The sequence below is a fragment of the Jaculus jaculus genome, chromosome 6, assembly GCF_020740685.1.
Source record: "Jaculus jaculus isolate mJacJac1 chromosome 6, mJacJac1.mat.Y.cur, whole genome shotgun sequence".
NCBI lineage: Eukaryota > Metazoa > Chordata > Mammalia > Rodentia > Dipodidae > Jaculus > Jaculus jaculus.
In genome coordinates this window covers 44,898,380-44,922,037 of record NC_059107.1, presented here as the reverse complement: position 1 = coordinate 44,922,037, position 23,658 = coordinate 44,898,380, and the positions used below count along the sequence as shown (strand labels likewise).

The following is a 23,658-nucleotide window of genomic DNA, read 5'->3' as shown; positions in this document are numbered from 1 at the left end:
GGCATGGACCTAACAGATATATATAGGACATTTCATCCAAATGCTGCAGAATACACATTCTTTTCAGCAGCACATGGAACATTCTCTAAAACAGACCATATATTAGGATACAAAGTAAATCTTAACAAATACAGGAAAACTGAAATGATTCCTTGCATTCTATCTGACCACAATGGAATCAAACTACAAATCAATAGCAAGAAAGGCTATAGAGCATACACAAAATCATGGAAACTAAACAACGCACTACTAAATGATGAATGGGTCAGTGAAGAAATCAAGAAGGAAATCAAAAAATTTATACAGTCAAACGATAATGAAAACACAACATACCAAAATCTCTGGGACACAATGAAGGCAGTCCTAAGAGGTAAATTTATAGCTTTAAGTGCCTATATTAAGAAATTAGAAAGGACTCAAGAAAACAACCTAATGCTTCACCTTAAAGCCTTGGAAAAAGAAGAACAAGGCAAACCAAACATCAGTAGACAGGAAGAAATAATAAAGATTAGGGCAGAAATTAATGAAATAGAAACCCCCCCCCAAAAAAGTCCAAAGAATCAATGTTCATTCTTCAAAGACTTGGTTCTTTGAAAGAATAATCAAGATTGATAAACCCTTAGCAAATCTGACCAAAAGAAAGAGAGAAGAGGCACAAATTAACAAAATTAGAGATGAACAAGGTAACATCACAACAGATGCCAGAGAAATTCAAAAAATCATAGGGACATACTATAAAAGTATATACTCCACGAAGTATGAAAATCTGAAAGAAATGGATGATTTCCTTGATTTATATAACCTTTCTAAATTAAATAAAGATTAATCACTTAAATAGACCTATAACAACTATGGAGATCCAAGCAGTTATCAAAAAGCTCCAAACTAAAAGCCCAGGCACGGATGGACTCACTGCTGAATTTTACCAGACCTTCAGGGAAGAACTACCACCACTGTTTCTTAAGCTTTTCCATAAAATAGAAAAAGAAGGAATCCTACCAAACTCCTACAAAGCCAGGATCACCCTGATACCAAAACCAGGCAAAGATAGAACAAAAAAAGAAAATTACAGACCAATCTCTCTCATGAACATAGATGCAAATATTCTCAACAAAATATTAGCAAAGAGAATACAAGAATATATCAGAAAGATCATTCACCCTGACCAAGTAGGCTTTATCCCAGAGATGCAGGGATGGATCGAGATACGCAAATCAATTAATGTAATACATTATATAAATGGACTGAGGGACAAAAATCACATGAACATTTCATTAGATGCAGAAAAAGCATTCAACAAAATCCAACATCCCTTCATGATAAAAGTCCTACAGAAACTGAGAATAGAAGGAACATATCTCAATATAATAAAGGCTATTTATGACAAGCCTACAGCCAACATATTACTAAATGGGGAAAAACTGGGAGCTTTTCCACTAAAATCAGGAACAAGACAAGGGTGTCCACTGTCCCCACTTTTATTTAATATAGTACTGTAAGTCTTAGCCAAAGCAATAAGGCAAGAGACACACATAAACGGGATACAAACTGGAAAGGAAGAAATCAAGTTATCATTATTTGTAGATGACACGATTCTATATATAAAGGACCCTAAAGACTCTACCAGCAAACTGGTAGAGCTGATAAACACCTACAGCCATGTAGCAAGATACAAAATAAATACACAGAAATCAGTAGCCTTCATATATGCTAACAACAAACACACAGAGGATGAAATCAGAGAATTATTCCTATTCACAACTTCATCAAAGAAAATAAAGCACCTTGGAATAAACCTAACCAAGGGAGTAAAAGATCTCTGCAATGAAAACTTTAAAACACTCAAGTGAGAAATTGCAAAGACACTAGGAAATGGAAAAACAACCCTTATTCCTGGATTGGAAGAATCAATGTTGTGAAAATGGAAATCTTACCAAAAGCAATCTACACATTTAATACAATTCTCATCAAAATTCCAATGGCATTCTTCATAGAAATAGAAAAAATAATCCAAAAATTCATTTGGAATCACAAAAAACCCTTGAATATCTAAAATAATACTGAGCAACAAAAATAAGGTTGGTGATATCACCATACCTGATTTTAACCTATACTACAGAGCCATAGTTACAAAAACAGCATGGTACTGGCACAAAAGCAGATATGTAAATCAATGGAACAGAATAGAGGACCCAGATGTAAGTACAGGTAGCTATAGCCACGTGATATCTGATTAAAATGCCAAAAGTACTCACTGAAGAAAAGATAGCCTCTTCAGTAAATGGTGCTGGGAAAACTGGATATGTATCAGTAGAAGGATGAAAATAGATTCTTCTCTCTCTCCATGCACAAGAATTAAGTCCAAGTGGATTAAAGACCTTAACATCAGACCTGAAACCACTAGAGGAAAAAGTAGGGGAAACCCTTCAACATATTGGTCTTGGCAAAGACTTTCTGAATACAATCCCAATTGCTCAGGCAATAAAACCACAGATTAACCACTGGGACCTCATGAAATTACAAAGATTTTGCACCGCAAAGGACACAGTGAAAAAAGCAAAGAGGCAACCTACAGAATGGGAAAAAATCTTTGCCAGCTATATATCTGATAGAGGATTAATATCTAGGATATACAAAGAACTCAAAAAGTTATAAGAAATCAAACAATCCAATTAAAAAATGGGCTATGGAGCTAAATAGAGAGGTATCAAAAGAAGAAATATGGATAGTGTATAAGCATCTTAAAAAATGTTCTATATCCCTAGTCATCAGGGAAATGCAGATTAAAACTACATTGAGATTCCATCTCACTCCTGTCAGATTGGCCACCATCATGAAAACAAATGATCATAAATGCTGGCGGGGATGTGGAAAAAGAGGAACCCTTCTACACTGTTGGTGGGAATGCAATCTGGTCCAGCCATTGTGGAAATCATTGTGGAGGTTTCTAAAACAGCTAAAGATTGATCTACCATATGACCCAGCTATAGCACTCTTAGGCATATATCCTAAGGACTCATCTCATTTCCTTGGAAGTACATGCTCAACCATGTTTATTGCCGCTCAATAGCTGGGAAATGGAACCAGCCTAGATGTCCCTCAACTGATGAGTGGATAGTGAAGATATGGCACATTTATACAACGGAGTTCTACTCAGCGGTAAACAAAAATGAAGTTATGAAATTTGCAGGAAAATGGATGGATCTGGAAAGGATTATGCTAAGCAAGGGAACCCAGGCCCAGAAAGCCAAGTGCCGCATGTTCTCTCTCATATGTGGATCCTAGCTACAGATGATTGGACTTCTGTGTGAGAAGGAAAAAACTCAGTAGCAGAGGCCAGTAAGCTAAAGAAGAGATATAAAGGGAAGAGAAAGGAAGAGAGGAGGGTACTTAATTGGTTGGTATTGTATATATGTAAGTAGAAGAATAGATTAATGGGGGTGAAAAGACATAAAGTAAGGTCAGGGGAAGAGACTGAGTAAAGGAAAGGTGGATGGAGGGCTAATCAAAATCTAAAAGGATACAAATAAATCATAGGAAACCTACTTTTTTGGACAATGGAACACACAGGAGCCATAGATCGTTGCTAGAAAATTTTCAGTGCCAGGGATGGGATACCTTCTAATAAGTTGTTGGCCAGGGAGGTCCCTGATGCCCCCAAAACATTATAGGCCATTGCTGAGGCCCTTGGTTTCCCACCAAGGGAATAGATGGTAAGACCCTATTGCTGAAGACTCCCCATACCTGGGCTGCAAGGCCACTGAGAAATCCTGCTAGAACTGAGCTGATAACCTCCTCCATGTAGACCAGCTGACAGAAAGCTGGAAGAAGCCATTCTACATGCAGTTCAATGGGAGAAAGATATCACCAGTGAAGATACTCAACAGTGGACACGGCTGGCCTTATATTTGGCCAGCAAGGCCAAATGAGCCAACGGGTGCAATAGTGGCACATCTATCATGGTGGAAACCAATTGCCCTCCAATTGAACTGGATGCCTGCTTCGTGGGAGGGAATAACATCCTTGATACTGAAAACTTAAAACAGGGGTAGTCATGAACCCTAGGGGTGTAACATCTGCTGATGTCTGGATAAATGTGTATACTATGCTCATCAAACTGCCCAGTAAGCACTTCTCTTAATATTCAAACCCTTATATTAATGCTACTCTCACTTTGGGTAGAGAATTTTCTCTTTTCAGATGGCAGTGTCCTTGGGATGACTCAGAAGGTATTATAGTGCTGGAAAAAAGTAACTGGAGTACTGAGTAACATCTCCATCACACCTTCCAAGGCTCAGGGTCTAAAATGGAAGAGGTGGTGAAAAGAATGTAAGAGCCAAAGGAAGGGTAGGACTCCTTACAACGCGCCCTCTCCTGACATAAGATGGCCTGGATATCCATGACCTCATAGTGCCTGACCTATATGAGACCATCATAAGAGGAGGAAAAGATCGTGACATCAAAATAAAAGAGAGACTGATTAAGATGGGGAGGAGACATGATGGAGAATGGAATTTCAAAGGGGAAAATGGGGGGGGGGGAATTACCATGGGATATTTTTTATAATCATGGAAAATGTTAATAAAAATTGAGAAAAAAAGAATGTCCAAGGATAAAGATAAAAATAAAATAAAAAATATGATGAGTAATTCATAGTAAAAAAAAGTTCATGCTATGATATTTCCCATTTTTGGTAGGTTGGCATTTTCTATTAAAAGAATTTGAGTTACATTAAAAACATACATGTGGGCTGGAGAGATGGCTTAGCAGTTAAGGCGTTTGCCTGCAAAGCCAAAGGATCCAGGTTTGACTTTCCAGGACCCATATAAACCAGATGCACAAGGGGGCACATGCATCTGGAGTTTGTCTGCAGTAGCTGGAGGCCCTAGCCTGGTATGCCCATTCTCTCTCTCTCTTTCTCCCTCCTCCTCCATCTCTTTCTTTTAAATGAAATAATTTTTTTAAAAAAAACCATACATGTCACACCAAGAGAAAAAAAAAATGGAGACGGGGGCTGGGCATGGTGGCTTATGCCTTTAACCCCAGCACTTAAGAGACCAAGGTAGGAATACCACCATGAGTTCGAGGCCACCCTGAGACTACAGAGTGAATTCCAGGTCAGCTTGGGCTAGAGTGAGACCCTACATTGAATAACAATAAAAAAGAACAATTATGACAACTTTAAAGGAAATGTTTCCTTAAATAATACATGTTTGAGACTGGAGAGAGGCTCCTTGAGAAAAAGCACTTGTCATACAAGCCGGATAATCTGAGTTTGGACCCCCAGAATCCACATAAAACCAGACCTTGTAGCACGCATCTGTAATCTCAACTGTCCTATGATATGATGGGAGTGGATTCAGAATCCTGGAAGTTTCCAGGCCAGCTAGCCTGGTGTACACAGTGGTGAACAGCAAGAGATCCTGCCTCAAAGTGGAAGGCAAGGAGATACCTGGAGCTGTCCTCTGACCTTTTATGCACCCCATCGCACACATGCATCCACCCTCATGTGCACACAAAAGACTAAAAAACCCACTTGTATGGGGATGTTTACCAATTCATCGTTTTTTCTCGCAGTGCTGGCTATTAAATCAGGGCCTCACAAGTACAAGGTTTTTTGTTTGTTATTTTTATTTATTTATTTTCACGCTGTACTGCGCTATTGCGCTGTATTCACAACTTCCTCTCCCCATTATTTTGAATCGGTTTTATTTTCTATTTTTCAATTTGTAAATATCATGGCAAGGAGAGCTATAGTAGAAATTACTATATCTTTACCTTTATCAGTTTTCCCCTTCCTCTCAACAGAACTCTAGACTTTTAGCTGGAAACACAGCCTCCCAGAATAGAGACTACATTTCCCAGACTCCTTGAAGCCTAGGCCGGTGATTAAGTGCTAACCAAGGAGAACAAGCAAAATCCCTATTTTCACCTCCTAGGTGCACATTCCCCCTGTTCCTTTATGCTTCTCGCTGCTGAGTGAAATACAGAAACATGACGAGTCACTTTGAACCATATGGAGGGGATGACATTACCCAAGATATGGTGAGACAACAACGGAGAAGGAGCTTGGGTCCCTGGACAACCTCGTAGAATAGAGCCTTCACTCCTGGACTGTGGTAAGATAAAAGAAAAAGATATCTTATTTAAACAGTTTTAATTAATGAAAAGCTATAAACTGAAGTTCCCAGAAAAAGAGCCACACTTGCTGAAGATTCTACAAGGCCAACTGACCATCAGAACTTCATATTTGTGGAGTGTTAGAATGCTGTAAGTCCAAAACTAAAATTATGTTAGGCTATCTTTTTTATTATTACTATTTGAGAGCAGGAGACAGAGAGAAACAGGCAGACAGAAAGAGTGAATATGGACTTGCCAGGGCCTCCAGCCATTGCAAATGAACTCCAGACACATGCACCACTTTGTGCATCTGGCTTTACAGGGGTACTAGGGAATTGAACCAGAGCTGTTAGGCTTTGCAAGCAAGCATTTTTAACTGCTGAGCCATCTCTCCAGCCCACCTCCCTTTAATAGACATTGAGCACCTAGCTTCTCTAACTTAATATCCTTTTAACTATGATGCAAAATCTTTGGAATGTACTAATTTAGCAGACCACTTGATTCCACCAACCCAAAATCTAAGAATGTCCTAAGAGAGCAAGTGGCACCTACAGCCAAGATTTCCCTGCTCTGCTGTAACTTGCCTTTATCATGCCTCACCAATAAATTTGGTGAATGCCTTAATCGATGGCTTTTTTTTTCCTTTTGCTCTATGACTATAAAAAGTTCTTGTAACTGCTTCCATATTGGAACATGTCATTTGGGACACCTGAATTTGTGCTCCCAAGCCCTGATTACTCATTTTGCCTCAGAATAAACTATCTCTTGTGCCCTTTAATATGAGAGATGTGTTTTGTACCAAAAAGACAAAATTATATTCCAGCTCATATAGGTACCAATTACTATTATGACCAATTTATGTATTTAATAATGTACTTACTAAATTTAGTTTTTCTAATGGAAAAACTAATTATTCTCAATCTCTCTTCCCCTTTCCCTCTCTCGTTGGTGCCGGGGATGAAGCTGGTGAATCACTATGCTGCATACGTGCTCTGCTGAGCTGTACACCTTTAACCCTCAAGGCAACTCTTACCTCATTATTCCGCATATGCCCTCTACTTTCTTTCTTTCCCTTTTCAGAGAGGGTCTCATTGTATATATCTCAGGATGACACAAATGATCATCCTGAATGAATGATCCTCCTATCTCAGCCTTTTTAGTGCTGGGATTATAGGCATGTACCACCATACTTGGCTAGTTTTGTTATTTTCTTTGGGGTGGAACGTGATGGTTTGATTCAGGTATCCACCATAAACTTATCTGTTCTGAATGCTAGGTCCTCAGGTGGTGGCAATTTGGGAACTGGAGCCTTCTAGAGGCAGTGTATTGTTGGGGGTGCGCTTATGGGTGTTATAGCCAGTTTCCTCTTGTCAGTGTTTGGTACACTCTCCTGTTGCTGTTGTCCATCTGATGTTGGCCAGGAGGTGATGTCCACCCTCTGCTCATGCCATCGTTTTCCCCTGCCATCATAGATCTTCCCCTACAGTCTGTAAACCAAAATAAACCCCCTTTTCCCACAAGCTGGTTTTGGTCTGGTGTTGTTTGGAGCAATGCAAACCTTACTGCAATGGAGGTGGTGGGAGATGCTTTGAAACACATCTTCAATGGGCATTCATAATGGTGGTGCATGCCTATAATCCCAGCACTGAGGAGGCTGAGACATGAGGACTGTGAGTTTAAGGTCAACCTGTACTACACAATGAGACTTGGTCTCAAAAATAAATAAACTGAGATTCAAGTATTTTTTTTTTTTCTGGTTTCCTTACTGTATTACTGTAATCTCTTCCTCAACTCCAATTTTAACTGTGAAGCAAAAACTTTTACCAATTCTAGACTGTAAGTATATTTAACACAAAGTATCATCGTGTTTGTGGTAGTTTTAAAACTTAGTGGCAAAGACCTTACCAGGAAACTTTTGTTGAAAAAATCAAAGAATTCTTAAGCGAGAAGTTAAAACAACTGTGACCCTGGAAAGTTTCTACCCCCAACTCAATGGTTACTGTGGCAGTTTGAATAGATGGCCCCCAATATATTCAGTGTTTTATTAGTTTGTAGTTTGGATCTGCAGCCACCTAGCTGGAGGAGGTTTCACTGGGTGGGTCTTAAGGTGTGGGGGTGAGTTTAAAATTCCAATCTAAAGATATACAAAGTGCCTAATTCCACTTGGAGTTCCTGAAGTGTGATATGTGTTTTTTGTTTTTTTTTTGACTTTTGGCTTGTGGCTTGAGCTCATGTGCTTGCTCTGGCACTCACCCTCCCTCCTTCCTTCCCTCCCTCTCTCTCTCTCTTTCTCTCTCTCTCTCCCTCCCCCCTCTGTTTGGATCTGTGAAAGCAGGCCAGCTTCCTCTGTCATTATGGAACTTCCCCTGGATCTGTAAGCTTCAATAAGTCCCTTCCTTCATAACTGTGCCTGGTCTGGGAGTTCATCTCAGTGAACCTAAAGCTGTCTACAACAGAAATTGGTACCAGAAGTGGGGTGAGATGAACCTGACCATGTGGATTTTTGTCTTTTGGAACTTTTGTTTTGGAATAATGGGCATGGATCTGGTAGTTGTAAATGAAGACACCTTCTGCAGTGGTAATCCAAGTATAATCAAGTATTCTGATGAGAGTCTGAAAATGCTAAGTACAGGGCTGGAGAGATGGCTTAGCAGTTAGGGTGCTTGCCTGCAAAGCCAAAGGACTTTGGTTCAACTCCCCAGGACCCACGTAAGCCAGATACACAGGTGGCACATGCATCTGGAGTTTGTTTGCAGTGACTAGAAGCCCTGATGTGCCCTTTCTCTCTCTCCCTCCCTCCCTCTTTACCTCTCTCAAATAAATTTTTAAAAATTAAAATATGTTTAAATGCTAAGTGCAGAAAGCATTGAACTTTGAGGTATGGTTTATGAGCTTTCTATGGGGAAAGAAGGAAAGGCTGCAGAGGACTTTGTTGGAACTGGGTTACCAGCATAAGTGCTGGCTGAGTTCTGCTGCCCAGGCCCAGAGAATTTGATCAAGGTTAAGTTTGTAATGGGTGAATGTGCTTGGCTAAAGATATGAGATTGAGAGATTTAAGATTTTAAGTTGGAAAACCTCAAGCAAGTTAAGATTACAGATACCGAGATGGACTTTAGGCCACTGAAGCTGCTATTGTCAACACATCAGCAATCTTAAGGAAGATGGCCCAGCTATTAAGGCACTTGCCTACAAAGCTGAGGACCCAGGTTCAATTCTCTAGTACCCACGTAAGCCAGATGCACAAGGCGGGCCATGCTTCTGGAGTTTGTTTACAGTGGATGGATGACCTGGTGCACCCACTATCTATCTCTATCTGCTCCTCCCTCTTTCTCAAATAAATAAAAATACAACATTAAAAAATACTTAAAAAAAAAAATGGAGAGGATGCCTGAGGAAAGACTATGATAGAAATGCAAACTCTTTTGGAAACAGTTGACTGGAGAAGGAATCTGCTCTTCAAAGTCATGATTTATTTCATTTCTGAATTAAGAGTATGACTGTGTCCTGCACACCTGGTATTAGTTTTGGAAACATGAAAAATGCATGGAGTGGTCATGAATTACACATGGTTCCAGGAGCCACTGCTGAGATGCAGCATGAGGCAGGGCATGATGACCCTGACAGGCTGAAAGAGCCTTTGGAAAATGGACCATGGTTTGCATGAAGACCCAAAGATGTTTTGGATATACGAGGACTATACAAGGGCTACCATGAAGTACACTGTTGGCCTGGGATGAAAGTTTTCCTTTTACATTGCCCAGCAGGAAGGACAAAATTGGAAAATCTGGAGACTGTCCATCTCTGATTATATTGGACTTGAACTGCAGAAGTTTGATGATGGTTAAGTTTGCATTGTTTTAGTCTCTCCTTACTATGCCTTATACCAAATGAAAATGTTTACTCTGAGCCTTTATATGTTGAAAGTATCTGATTTTATAGAATTCACAGCTAAGAGACAATTTTAAATTTCAGATAGGACTTTGGAACTATCTTAAAAGTTAGTCAAGACTGTAGGACCTTTGAAATTAGACTGAATACAATTTACAATAGGAAGGTTTTGAATCTATTGAGGGTCAAGGGCAGAATGTGGTAGTTTGAAAAGATGGCCCCCAATATATTCCGTGTTTTATTAGTTTGTAGTTAAGATCTGTAGCCACCTGGCGGAAGGAGGTGTCACTGGGCAGATCTTAAGGTGTGCTGGTGGTTTTAAAATTCTAATCTAAAGATATACAAAGTACCTAATTACCTGGAGTTCCTGAAGTGTGCTGTGTGGTTTTTTGGTTTTTGGCCTGTGGCTTTCTCTCTCCCTCTGCTTGGACCTGTGAAAGCAGGCCAGCTTCTTCTGCCATTACAGAACATCCCCTGGATCTGTAAGCCTCAATAAATCCCTTCCTCCATAACTGTGCCTGGTCTGGAAGTTCATCTCAGTGAACCTAAAGCTGTCTACAACAGTTATTTAACACATGATCAGCCCAGTAGTAAGAACTAAGAGAAGACCTACAGCTAGTACACATATAAAGTTGAGATTTCTGAGATCCCAGAGTTTATATGACTAGAATGACATCAATTCACACCAAGGTGTGAATAGTGAGAGTACAAGAAAGAATCCAGGCTTCCACTTTTGTACCCTCTACTGGTGTGCTGGACAGGGCCTCTGGAGCACGTTCTACTCCGTGCCTTGGACTATAAACCTATAAACTACATCTCCCAGACTCTCTCCCGAACAGCTGGCTACCTGTTAAACCTGTGATTCTGGGATGTGCTGAACAGATTGGAAGACAAGAAGAAAGAATATTTATTTCCCTTTGTGGAGCCTCTGAGAGTGGCAGAATCAACAGAGATGTCTATATGAGACACCAGCAGTGGCCATGGATGTCAAGGGGCCTTGAGTTCATAGCACTTTCAGCAGCTTTGTGATCAACACAAGCTTCAGTCCAGAAGTGGCTTCCAGACCACTGGCTCATACAACCTTTTTTCTTAAAGCCTTAGAGTTATTCAATGTTTCTGTAATCAATGCCATGTATGAAAGCTTCCTCTGCCTGAATTAACCACAGTGATTTTTTGCTATTCTGTTGGATGCTGGCTTACAGTATTTGAGGAAGGTGGAAGCAGAGGTGGGGAAACAGAGATGGAGAAAAAATAGGTATGCCAAGGCCTCTAGATGCTGCAACTTAACTCCAGATACATGCACCACCTTGTGCATCTTGCTTTATGTGGGTACTGGGGAATCAAACCTGGATAATTCAGGCCTTGCAGGTAAGCACTTTATCCACTAAGCCATCTCTTTAGCCCCTCAAAACCATTTTTCTATAACACCTACTTGCTTACTAGCCTCTTATCTCCTCTTAGTTTCTGTGACTCCATGAGACAAACTTGTGTGTCACCCTCCACAAAGAAGCTCCACTAGAAGGCTGGGTGTGGCCACACTGTTGCCCAAGGGCCCTGCACATGCACCTAGGCGAGGAATCTCATTCCAGCCAGCTGCCTGGTGACCAGCTTCATCCTTATGTCAGCTTGAGCATATCCTTCCTGCCCATGGGCTCATTTCCAAACACAACACCAGTCTGGCAGCATTTCTTCATCTGTTTCCCACAACTAAATGTCTTTATGCAATTTCAGAAAGCCTGGGTTGCAGACTAGAACTTGGTGTACCTTGTGCCCCGTAGTACCAAGGACAGAAACTAGCACATAGCACACCCTCAAGAAATGTCTTAAGGGCTGGAGAGATGGCTTAGCGGTTAAGCGCTTGCCTGTGATGCCTAAGGACCCCGGTTCGAGGCTCGGTTCCCCAGGTCCCACGTTAGCCAGATGCAGAAGGGGGCGCACGCGTCTGGAGTTCCTTTGCAGTGGCTGGAGGCCCTGGCGCGCCCATTCTCTCTCTCTCCCTCTATCTGTCTTTCTCTCTATGTCTGTCGCTCTCAAATAAATAAATAAAAAATGAACAACAACAACAAAAAAATTTAAAAAAAAGAAATGTCTTAAATGGAATGAAATTTACATTATCAGTCTGTGGCCTGTCATCAATCAAGAAAATGTCCATGAAAAGAATTTTTCGGTATCAGTGAAGAGTAAAACCCAAAGTGAATGTTAACAGAAATTAAGACAACAAGAACTATAACAATAAATAGGCTGGGGAGATTGCCTAGCGGTTAAGGTGCTTGCTTGCAAAACCAAGGATCCTGGGTTCCATTCTCCAGGACCCATGTAAGCCAAATGCACAAGTGGATGCATGCATCTGGAGTTCATTTGCAGTGGCTGGGGGCCCTGGCATGCCCATTCTCTTCCTCTCTCTTTCAAATGAATAAATAAATAAATACAATATATTTAAAAATAGGGCTGGAAAGATGGGTTAGCAGTTAAGGCACTTGTCTACAAAGCCTAAGAACCCAGGTTTGAGTCTCTAGGTCCCACATAAGCCATATGTACATGGTGGCACAAGTGTCTGGAGTTCGTTTACAGTGGCTAGAGAATCTCGTGCACCCATTCTCTCTGTCACTTTCTCTTTCTCTCCCTCTGTGTCTAATAAATAAATAAAAATAAAAGTCAAAAATTATTTTAAAATCAAATAAACAGTTAAAATGGGGCTGGAGGGATGGTTCAGCAATTATTAAGGCACTTGCCTGCAAAGCCTAACAGCCCAAACTTGATTCCCCAAAACTCATGTAAACCCAGATGCACAAAGTGACACATGCATTTGGAGCTCATTTGCAGCAGCAGCCAGAGGCCCTGGCGCACCATTCTTCCCCAGCGTCCTTTTTTCTGCTGGGCTTGGTGGCATACACTTTTAATCCCAGCACTCAGAAGGTTGAACCGTCAGTTCAAAGACAACCTGAGACTACATAGTGAATTGCAGGTCAGCCTGGGCTAGAGTAAACCTTACCTTGAACTCCCCTCCCCCCCACAAAAAAAAAAAACAGCTAAAAAATCCACCCAAATGAAAGACTGGTGAATTATGACACAAACCACATGACCACTTTGCAGCAACATCAGTGTGTCTGGGAGCAGGATAAACATAAACAGTCGCACAAACCTGCTGACCTAGAATCTCCACTTTCATGAGCTCCCTAGAGGATTCACATGAACACTGCAATTTGTACAGTGCTGGCTTGTAATAGTGCAGACGTACAATACTCATAGATTTTGTATGTTTCTATGTGGATGGGTGCACATATGTGGAGGTCAAAAACCAACATCAAGGTGTTGGGGAGATGGCTAAATGGTTAGAGGTGCTTGCTTACAAAGCCTGCTGGCTCTGGTTTCAATTCTCCAGCTACCCATGTAAAACTAGACAGGCATTTGTTTATAGTGGCAAGAGATCCTGGCATGCCCCTACCCACCATACACGTGCAAAAATAAATAAGAATTTAAAAAAGAAAGTCAACATCAAGTATGATCCTCAGTTGCTCCCCCCACTACTTTTCAAACTAGGACCTCGTGCAGAACCCAGAGCTCACCAACTCAGCTTGACTAGCTACTTAGCAAGTCATAGGGTTCCGCCTACCTCCACTGCCCCAGCACTGGGACTATAGGCATGTGGTATCAATTCCAGCCTTTATGTGGGTGCTGGGATCTGAATTCATATTCTCAGACTTGGAGTATACTAGTTACTTTCTTGTTCTACCAGAAGCATCTTGTGGAAGGAAAGGTTTATTTCAGCTTAGAGTTTTGAGGGGAAATAATGAAAAAGCATGGCAGAACAGCCAGCCAGTGTCACATCTTCATATCAGCATGGAGGAAGTAGATAAGCTAAAGATCCCCAAGCAGGGCTGGACTAGAACACCACAAAGCCCATCCCAAGTGACCACTTCCTCCAGCAAGGCTCCACCTCCTGAGGCTCCACAGATTTCCTAAACAGCACCGGGGATCAAGTACTCAAACACATGAGTCTAAGAGGAACATTTTACACTCTAACCACCCACACAGAGCAAGTACTTTACCAAATGAGTCAATCCTTGGCATAGAAAAATATAATAGTAAAAAGTAATTTTATAAAAATGTAATAAATATACATGTTATCATGTTCCTGGATGGATTTGGGATTCAAGGTGAGACAAGACAAATTCCCCCAAAGAATCATCAAATCCTCTTAGATTCTGCCAACATTTGTCATCATAGGGTTTACAAGGTGCCATTTGGACTCCATACTTCCCAGCATCACAAAATGAGGGCCAACCTTGGTGTTCTTCACAGAAGTACACCTGACAATGGATAAATGGCAAAGTGACTTTCCTATGTCTCCTCAGGCAACTTGGGGTTTATGGTATACTTAGGATAAGTGCCTTTCCCAAAGGTCCACGTGTTAAAGGCTTGATTTCCAGAGTGGACCTTTGGGAAGGTAGTAGAGCCTTTAAGAGATGGGGTCTGGTGGGGAGTCCTGAGATCACTTAGGGCACACCCTTGAAGGGGCTTGTGGGATCACCTGCACTGGTTTAATCTTTTTTTTTTTTTTTTTGTGCTTTTAACATACTAGAGGAGGAATTGCAATAAAAGTTCAATTATATAAACACTGAGTCATAGGTGTATTTTATTAGCTGTTGGAATAACAGTGTACCATATATTTCAATGGCAATTAAACTTTTAACTAATAAAAATGACAAGAATGAGGGGAAGATTATTTATGTAGCCAAAAGTAATTACAAGTATAAGAATGTCTGGAAGAAGGTACATCTATATACAAGCAGATGGTCCAACTACAAGTTGGCTTCTCTTTTTGCATGCTTTTTGTTGTTATTGTTTTTCGAGGTAAGGTCTCACTCTGGCTCGGGCTGACATGGAATACACTATGTAGTCTCAGGGTGGCCTCGAACTCTCAGCAATCCTCCTACCTCTGCCTCCTGAGTGTTTGCATGCTTTTTAATACCACCTAAACTTTACATGTTCCTAGTTTTAGTCTGAAAAATTGGAACTTTTCACTTTGGGAGAAAATCCTTAAACTACAATTGTTATCTAAGCTATGAAAACGTATTTGAGGGGTTGGAGAGATTACTCAATGATTAAGGTGCTTGCTTTGTAAGCCTAAAGACTAGTGTTTGGTTCACCAGTACCCATGTAAAGCCAAATGCGTGAAGTGGTGCATGCATCTGGAGCTCATTTTCAGGGACTACAGAGGCCCTGGTGTGCCCATTCTCTCTCAGATAAATGAATAATTAAAATATTTTTAAAGAAGAAAAAATATTTGAACATCATCCAAACAAAACATTGTTAGGCGCTCTGGATTATCTCTATGGTATGTTAGAGACAATATCTCATAAACCAAAACATTTAAGAGTGAAAAAGCAGAAACTAAGTTACTAGATTTTCAAAAGAAACTTCATTAGGAAAGGACCACATGTCTGCTGAGCTGGGTAAAAACATAGAGGCAAACCAACGGTCATGGTCACTCAGCAGGTCCAGTTTGCTCAGGCGCAGCATCTTTTGCAGGGACTCCTAGCTGGCAAGTACATGCTGGATGCACAAGGCCAACAGACTTCAGAAGGCACCCACTCTTCCCCACTGGCAAGCTACTGCAGCACAGGAGAAGCAGTACCTCCCCACACTAAAGCCACTGCTCAGCCACGGCCAGTCTCCATACCCTTTTTGTGACCAATTCAACTAATAGTCGTAAATTTAATTGATTTACATAGTGTACACAATGCTTGGGCTGGAGTAAGGCACACAGGCCCCGCAAACTAAAACTGTGTATATGCAGCTTCCTGTATTCTGGCTTTCCTTTGATTCTGTAATCCTCAACTCTTGTCTCTCCCACTAGAATAGAGTCCCTGACAGTAGGGGTCCTTGCTTTGCACACTCCTGGATTCACAGTGCCTAGGATGGTAAGAAACACCTGAGAGGCATCCGGGAACTACTGAATCAACATTCAGTTTCTTCAGAGGATTTCTGAACAGCTGCAGGCATTCCTCCAAGGCTTTCAGGAACAGACCACCAGAAGGACTAGCTTGGCTTCCCTCCTGTGGCTCCCTCCTTCATCTCCTGAGTGCTTAGGGCTCCCAGATCACATCAGTTTGACGCCCTCCTCACTGGGCTGCTGTGCAACAGCCTCCAAACCATGGCTTCACTGACCACTTTTCATAGAAGAGGCTTATTTTGAAAATACTTTCCTACTCACATATAAAAATATAACAAGGCTGAAGAGATGACTCAGTGGGGCAAGCAAGTGCCTGCAAAGCCTAACGACCTGGGTTTGATTCCCCAGTACCCACGTAAAGCCAGATACACAGTGGTGCATGCGTCTGGAGTTTGTTTGCAGCAGCTGGAAGCCCTGGCATGCCCATTCTCTCTCTCTCTCTCTCTCTGCTTGCATATGAATAAATAAAATAAATTTTGAAAATGTAAGAGATTCCTAGGGGCCTGCATGTTTGATGAAGGAATTGTTCATATTGAAGGCCTTTCCCCCTCCATTTAAATTGAGATAAACTTTTTTTTTAAGATTTATTTTATTTATTTATTTTTGTTTATTAAGAGACAGAGAGAGGGGTGGGAGGGAGAGAGAAAGAGTAAAAATGGGCGCTCCCGGGCCTCCAGCTGCTGCAAACAAACTCCAGATGCATGCGCCACCATGTGCATCTGGCTTACATGAGACCTGGAGACTCGAACCTGGATCCGTAGGCTTCACAGGCAAGCACCTTAACAACTAAGCCACTTCTACAGCCCTAGACAGATATTTCTTGAAGATCAATTATTATGTTACATGTGTCATCCAGGACAGCTAGGAGACAGAACAGAGTGGGGCAGGGAAAAACACTGCCACTGTCTCTATGTCCATGGGATGGAGTGGAAGAGTCCTTAATCAATGATGGATAAATGAGGCAGATTTTGATTATCGTATTGTTTACCATAGTAGTTCAAATTAGAAGAAACTTAAAATTATGCTCTGTGACTCAAGTTATATGATATTCTTAAAATATTTATTTAGGGCTGGAGAGACGGCTTAGCGGTTAAATGCTTGCCTGTGAAGCCTAAGGACCCCGTTTCCAGGCTCGATTCCCCAGGACCCACGTTAGCCAGATGCACAAGGGGGCACATGCATCTGGAGTTCGTTTGCAGAGGCTGGAAGCCCTGGCGCGCCCAATCTCTCTCTCTCCCTCTCTCTGTCCTTCTCTCTGTGTCTGTCACTCTCAAATAAATAAATAAAAATTTAAAAAAAATATTTATTTATTTGCAAGTAGAGAGACAGAATGGGCACACCTGGCCTCCAGCCTCTGCAAATAAACTCCAGATGTATGTGCCACTGTGCATCCTGCTGTACAGGGGCACTGGGGAATTGAACCTGGCTGGGTTCTGAGGCTTTGCAGGCAAGCACCTTAACTGTTAAACCATCTCTTCAGCCCCAACTATATAATATTTTTGAAAGGACAAAATTTGAGAAATGAAGGGAAAGTTAGTGGTTGCCAGGAGTTAGACTGAGGGTTGCTGGTAGTAGAGTAAAGGATGTGGTTACTAAAGAACATGAGGAACCCTTGTGGCACTGAAACTTAAGAATCCTGACTCTGGTGGTTGAAGAGAACCTGAACAAGTGATTACACTGTATAGAACTTATCACCAGTTATTATTTCAAAACCTGACACCCAACACTTAGTCTAGAGTAGAAGAGTTACCATGAAGCACTATATGACGATGTGCCAAACTAGCTATTTGAAAAATTACTGGCATGAACATGGAACGAGCACTCATACATCAGGAACAATAAGCCTATAAGGGATCTCACAGAATTCTTAAAAACACTCACTTCTCTGGGTTACTATCTGTTTGTAACCCGCCAATGGACACACCTGTGTAAGCAGAGGCGCTAAGAATGCCAACCCACATTTCTCTACCTCCCTATCTGGCCTTCCAGTTGGGGTTGCCCAGGAAGGGTAGAACTTGCAACAACAGGTGGTTTGGTGTGCATATGTTTTTAAGTAATGAGAGCATGCTGGGGCACGTATCATCTCAAATAGCAATCTGGACCCGAGAGAGCAGCGCATCAGTTAACATGCCTGCAGGAGAGCAGCGCAGCTGAGATGCGCTGCGCGGGGTCCGGCAGCAGGCCAGGTAGAAGTCCAGCCTGCTGAATGCCACGCTGCCCTTGCAGGCAGGGTCCTGGCATTTGCTGCCATTGTGACCCATGAAAGAAAGGGAAACTGCAGGCCACCCTGGGAAGAAGAAGAGGAAGAGGAGCATGATGGTGTTAACATAACGTCCCACATACGTCCCACATAGCCTCGGGGGTTCTGATTAAGCCTCATACTTGATCTCTCAGCTGATGGAGTCTTTGGGAGGTAGAGCTTTGCTGGAGGTGGTGTGTCACTGGAGGTGGCCTTGGGATTTTATAAATCAGCTCCACTTGTCAGAGCTAGCCAGCCTACTGATATGCGACAATGTGGCGTGTAGCCTCTGTGGGTACCATGCTTTCCATACCATGATGAAAATTCTCCTGAAAACTATGGGCCAAAATAAACCCTTGAGTTTCACATGAAAAAGAGATAGAGAAGAAAAGCTTACCTCAGGAAAAGAGTATGTTGGGAATGTGTCTAAAATTTCCTAACAACTGTGTGACAGCTTCTAGCTCCAACAGGAAAGATTAAGTATGATCTTGAGAGATCAAGTATGAGGCTTAATCAGAACCCCCGAGGCTATGTGGGACGTTATGTTAACACCATCATGCTCCTCTTCCTCTTCTTCTTCCCAGGGTGGCCTGCAGTTTCCCTTTCTTTCGTGGGTCACAATGGCAGCAAATGCCAGGACCCTGCCTCCAAGGGCAGCGACAACATGCCCTTGGACAAATGGAATAGAGGAGCACAGCAGAGGCCTAGGCTCTTGTTTGGGGTGCAGGCAAGAGGGAAGGTGACATTGTGGTCTTACTGGCAGACCATGGTAAGTGGTGGCTGCTAACAGCCCCCAGTTGCCCACTTCTCTGAAGATCTGCCATCTCTTTTTTTTTTTTTTTAATTTTTATTTATTTATTTGAGAGCGACAGACACAGAGAGAAAGACAGATAGAGGGAGAGAGAGAGAATGGGCGCGCCAGAGCTTCCAGCCTCTGCGAACGAACTCCAGACGCGTGCGCCCCCTTGTGCATCTGGCTAACATGGGTCCTGGGGAACCGAGCCTCGAACCGGGGTCCTTAGGCTTCACAGGTAAGCACTTAACCACTAAGCCATCTCTCCAGCCCAAGATCTGCCATCTCTTTAAAGCCTCAAGGTGAGACCACATGTGAGAACAAGCTGGGCTCCCAGGTGTGGAAGAGTCCAGCTTGGCTCAGTTCTTTCCCCAATCCAGTCTCTCCTTTCTAGGAGCTCCCTCAATAAACCATGAGCCTGGGTCCCCTTCTTCTAGAAGGCAGCTAAGACAGGGAGGTCAAGGCATGAGAAGTAGTACAGAAGGCCCTGGATAATAACAATGATCCCTTGCAGAAATTCTTGGGAAGGCATGAATCATGTGAAGAAGGAACACCTGGGGTGCGCTAGAGCGATGGCTTAGTGGTGAAGGAGCCTGCCTTTAAAGCCTAAGGACCCAAGTTCATTTCCCCAGTATCTATGTAAAGCCAGATGCACAAAGTGGCACATGCATCTGGAGTTCATTTGCAGTGGTTAAAAGCCCTGGCACACCCATTCACTCTCTTGTGCTCTCTCTCATATATATATTGTTTGTTTGTTTGTTTTGAGGTAGGGTCTCACTCTGACCCAGACTGACCGGGAGTTCACTATGTAGTCTCAGGGTAGTCTCAAACTCATGCCGATCCTCCTACCTGCTTCCTAAATGTTGGGATTAAGGTGTGCACCACCATGCCTGGCTAATAAATAAATTTTTAAAAATTAATAAAGAACAATGGGTGTGGTGGGTGGTGCACAACTTTAATCCCAGCACTTAGGGGGCTGAAGTAGGAGGATTGCAGTGAGTTGAAGGCCACCCTGAGACTACATAGTGAATCCAGGTCAGCCTGAGCTAGAATAAGACTACCTCAAAACAAAACATAACAAAACAATTGGGCTGGAGAGATGGCTTAGCAGTTAAGCGCTTGCCTGTGAAGCCTAAGGACCCCAGGTCGAGGCTCGGTTCCCCAGGTCCCACGTTAGCCAGATGCACAAGGGGCGCACGCGTCTGGAGTTCGTTTGCAGAGGCTGGAAGCCCTGGCACGCCCATTCTCTCTCTCTGTCTCTCTCTCTCTGTCTCTCTCTCTCTCTGCCTTTCTCTCTGTGTCTGTCACTTTCAAATAAATAAATAAAAAAAATTTAAAAAATGATAAAAAAAAGACAAAACAAACAAAAGAACACCTGGGGTAGCAGCAGCAAGGAAGAGTGGGTGGTGAGGCGAGTACTCTAGAAAGCTCAATGGGAGACCCTAAAGGCCACAAGGAAGGTGACCCAATGACATGGAGAGCAAAGGCTGCTTGCTGGCTGCTGTCCTGACAGTCTGGGAGTTGAAGGAGCTGCAGTCAGAGGGTGGCGGGGTAAGTGGGGTGAGGGAGAGGGCAAGTTAAAGGGAGGAAGGAGCCCTGTGTGGAGAGGTTGAAGAAATGTGACTGTGATGATGAGATTAGTTGGCCTGGCTGAGTCTCGGACACCTGTGGGCCACCACCAGGTTGATCAATACCATGGGCAGGGAGGGCCTCAGAAGGCGCTGATCTGGAGAACTGTCAGAGGTTGCACCTGGCTGCAAATGATACACCCTTGACTGTCACGTCCTTGAACAGAGCAGGGATTTGTTTTCCCCCAGTACAGGAAGTCTGGGTTAGCAGACCAGGGCTGCTGTAGCCGTTCTGTAACGTCAGGGGTGTCCCTCCCCTGCTTGTGCCATCTTCTGCTCTTGCAACATTAGAATGTGGCCCACCTCAGCTCCATCTTCCAGGCAGGAAGGAAAAGAGGGCGAGGTAGAAAGGGGTGGTCCCTGGGTCGGGGCCGGGAAACCCTTTCTGAGAAACCCCTGACACCTTCCATTTGTCATCTTTGGCCAGAAACACCATGGCTACTCCTAGCCACAAAGTTGGCAGGGGACTTTTCAGAAGCAGGCAGGCTGCTCCTCTAGTAAAATTATGGCCTGGAAGTGAGGAAGGAGGTGGGAGGAGTATACAGGCAACACAAGATGATGACTGAGGGCCACTTGGATGAGGAAACAGTTTAAGAAGATCCCCGCAGAGGTAAGATCACCATGGAAAGACAAAGCAGGGACTTAGCAACCTGGGAAAATCCATCTTAAAGGGGTTGGGAAGAAGGAAAAGCAAACATTAGGAAAAATATGGGGGTTGGGGAGATGGTTCAGTGGTCAAGGTACTTGCCTGCAAAGGCAAAGGACCCAGGTTCCATTCCCCAGTATCCACATAAGCCAGATACACAAGGTAGCACATGCATCTGGAGATCATTTGCAGTGGCTGGAGGCCCTGGTGCACCCACTCTCTCGCTCTTTATCTGCCTCTATCTGCATGTACCTCAAAGAAAGAGGCAAACTGGAGTGGGATTGGAGGACAAGGATCCTGCTGTTTGTTACAATGTGGATGGACTTGCAGGGCACTATGCTGAGTGAAATAAGCCAGACAGAGAAAGACAAATGCTTCATGATTTCACTTATGTGTAAGGGGGAAAAAAAAAAAAAAAAGAAGAATGAGCTTCAAAACAAAGAGATAAGAGAATGAAAGAGTGGTTACTATGGGTCAGAATTGGAGGGAGGGCTGGAGAGACGGCTTAGTGGTTATGCGCTTGCCTGTGAAGCCTAAGGACCCCAGTTCGAGGCTCGATTCCCCAGGACCCACATTAACCAGATGCACAAGGGGGCACACGCGTCTGGAGTTCGTTTGCAGTGGCTGGAGGCCCTGGCACGCCCATTCTCTCTCTCTCTCTCCTTTCCTCCCTCTCTCTCTTTCTCTATCGCCTTCAAATAAATAAATAAATAAAAATAAGCAGAATTGGAGGGAAAAAATGGAGAGTTCACTATGTAGTCCAGGCTAGCCTCAAACTCACAGCAATCCTCCTACCTCAGCCTCCCGAGTTCTGGGATTACAGATGTGGTGGTTTGATTCAGGTGTCCCCCATAAACTTAGGTGTTCTGAATACTAGGTTCCCAGCTGATGGATATTTGGGAATTAACGCCTCCTGGAGGGAGTGTATTGTTGGGGGGGAGCTTATGGGCTTTATAGCCAGTTTCCCCATGCCAGTGTTTGGCACACTCTCCTGTTGCTAAGGTCCACCTTATATTGGCCAGGGGGTGATGTCCACCTTCTGCTCATGCCATCGTTTTCCCCTGCCATCGTGGAGCTTCCCTTCGAGCCTATAAGCCAAAATAAATCTCTTTTTCCCAGAAGCTGCTCTTGGTTGGGTGATTTCTACCAGCAATACAAACCAGACTGCAACAGTAAAGTGGTACCAGGAGTGGGGTTGCTGCTAGTCGCCTGACTATGTGGCTTCAGCCTTTTGTAGCTGATTTTCAAAAGGAATGTGGAAGGAGTTAAAACCTTGGCCTAAGAGATACCTTGCAGTGCTGTAAGTACAGCTTGATGGACTATTCTGGTCTGAGCTGCAAGACCTGAAGGCAGTAAGAACTATGGACTGTGAGGTTTGGCTTATGAGGGTGAGAAAGAGCTTTGCTTGGACTGGGCTAGCAGTTTGTGTGAGAAGCTTGCTCTTATGCCTGTGTCCTGAGAAGTTGTGCAGGGTTGCTTTGCGTAGAAATGAACTGGTGTGTGCAGAGGGATGTAGCACAGAAAGAAAAATCTTTGGGTGAACTCTTGCCCGTTCAGCTGCAACTGAGAGATTACAACTTTTGAGACTGGGCTAGCTGACCTGCGCTGGGGCAACAAGAAGAATGTCAACTCTTTTGAAGGGGTCTGGGTGCTCAAGGAGTGCCCTGTTCTTCAAAGTCTGCTTTATTCCCCCCTGGATTAACAAATTGGCACCTACCTGGTATCGTGGAGTATAAAATGCTGGAAAAAGGGTCATTGAGTTTGCAACACGGTCTTGTGTTTTGGAAATGGCCATGGGCAGTGTGAAGCAGGTTTGTTGGTTGCCTGCATAGAGATCCCATGGGGCCATGAGGATGAACCGTGGCTTGCAGTGGAGACCCAGTGGAGATGCCGGGACCATGAGATGGCTGCCGAGGAGCTGCCGGCCCCAATGAAGTTTTCCAGGACTGTGAGTAGCCTAGCTGGAGGGGTGGAATTGGAATGCCAGAGACTTGTTACTGGTTAGAATTATCAGACTTGAAGATTTGTCACTGGCTAGAGTTGCTGGACTTGAAGCTACAGAGTTTGATGTTTGCCCTGGTTGTTTTAAATCTTGTATTGGTTGAATGTTTCTTTGCTATGCCCAATACCATCTTTTGCAGTGTGAATATTTATTCTGTGCCATTATGGGTTTTTTGAGGTTATTTTTTGGTATTATGGCTCAGTTAAAAGATCTTAAACTATGGGGATGTATGAACATCATTGGAATTGATTAAAAACTATGGGGACTTTTAAAGTCAGACTGAATGCATTGTATTTTACATTGTGTATGGATATCAGTTTATGGGGGCCAGGGGCGGAATGTGGTGGTTTGATTCAGGTGTCCCCCATAAACTTAGGTGTTCTGAA

The 23,658-nt window shown here is 43.1% G+C and overlaps 1 protein-coding gene across 2 annotated transcripts in view; it reads right to left on the bottom strand.

Annotated features, from left to right (window-relative positions):
• The window catches only part of St3gal5 (ST3 beta-galactoside alpha-2,3-sialyltransferase 5), a 72,033-nt gene that overhangs the window by 36,641 nt on the left and 11,734 nt on the right, over positions 1-23,658 (bottom strand). Inside the window, exon 1 of one of the 2 annotated variants that reach the window (XM_045153351.1) lies at positions 6,036-6,054. The exons of the other annotated variant lie outside the window; for it this stretch is intronic. The gene's annotated coding sequence lies outside the window, so the exon portion shown is untranslated. Of the gene's footprint in view, positions 1-6,035; positions 6,055-23,658 lie in introns of those variants that run through there. 2 annotated transcript variants of the gene reach the window in all.